The sequence below is a fragment of the Octodon degus genome, unplaced genomic scaffold, assembly GCF_000260255.1.
Source record: "Octodon degus isolate 3935 unplaced genomic scaffold, OctDeg1.0 scaffold00125, whole genome shotgun sequence".
In the NCBI taxonomy this organism is placed as follows: Eukaryota; Metazoa; Chordata; class Mammalia; order Rodentia; family Octodontidae; genus Octodon; species Octodon degus.
Window position 1 is genome coordinate 2235519 of NW_004524701.1, and position 1478 is coordinate 2236996.

The window sequence follows — 1478 nt, forward strand, 5'->3', positions numbered from 1 at the left end:
ATAACCTGCTATGCTACTGAATTTCTGTATTAATTCTAGTAGCATCTTGGTGGAGTTTTTTGGGTCTTCCAAGTAAAGTATCATGTCATCTGCAAATAAGGATAATTTAACCTCTTGTTTACCTATTCTTATTCTTTTATTTCTTTCTGTTGTCTAATGGCTGTAGCTAATGATTCCAGAACTATATTGAATAGGAGTGGTGATAGAGTACATCCTTGTCTTGTACCAGATCTAAGTGTAAAAGATTTCAATGTTTCCCCATTTAGGATTATGTTAGCTTTTGGGTTTTCATAAATGGCTTTTGCCAGATTGAAGTAGAAGCCATCTATTCCAAATTTCTGTAGGACTTTGAACATGAATGGGTGTTGAACTTTGTCAAAAGCTTTTTCTGCATCAATGGAGATAATTATGTGGTTTTTAGTTTTCACTCTATTGATATAGTGTATTACATTTATAGATTTTTGAATATTGAACTATCTTTGCATCCCTGGGATGAATCCTACCTGATCATGGTGTATGATCTTCTTGATGATTTGCTGTATTCTATTTGCTAGGATTTTATTGAGCATTTTGGCATCTACATTAAAGAGGGAGATTGGTCTGTAGTTCTGTTTCTTAGTTGTGTCTTTCCCTGGTTGGTATCAGTATAATACTTGCCTACAGGAATGATTTTGGGAGGATTGCTTCCTTTTCAATTTCATGGAAGAGTTTGAGAAGTATAGGGACTACATCTTCTGTAAATTTCTTGTAGAATTCAGCTGTGAATCCATCCAGACATGGACTTTTGTTTGTCGGTAGGTTTTTTTTTTTTAATTACATCTTATATTTCATTGGCTGTTATTGGGTTATTGAGAGTGGTTATATCTTGTCAATTCAATTGTGGTAATTTGTACCTTTCTACCAATCTGTCCATTTAGTCTGTGTCTTCTATTCTGTGACTGCAAAGATTCTCCAAGTAGCTATTGATAATCTTCTGAATTTCCACTAGGTCTGTGGTAATTACACCCTTTTCAATCCTTATTGCTTGTATTTGAATTTTTTCTTTCCTCTTTTTGATGAGGTTAGCTAGGGGCTTATTGATTTTATTTAATCTTTCAAATAACTAGCTTTTTGCTTTTTTAATTCTTTGAATTGTTTTCTTCATCTCAATTGAATTAATTCCTGCTCTAATCATAATGATTTTTTCCCATCTTTGGGCTCAGGTTTTCATTTGCTCTTCCTTTCCTAGTTGTTGAAGGTGCAGCATTAGGGTATTTATTTGTTCCCATTCTGTTTTCCTAATGTGTGAGTAGCTATTAATTTCCCTCTGAGAACTGCTTTCATCATATCCCATAAATTATGATAATTTGTGCTTGAATTTTCATTGAATTGTAGATATTGTTGGATTTCTTGTTTAATTTCATCTGTGACCCATTGGTTGCTGAGTAGGGTGTCATTTAATTTCCATGTATTTAGGGTTTTTTTCTGGTTTCTTTAGT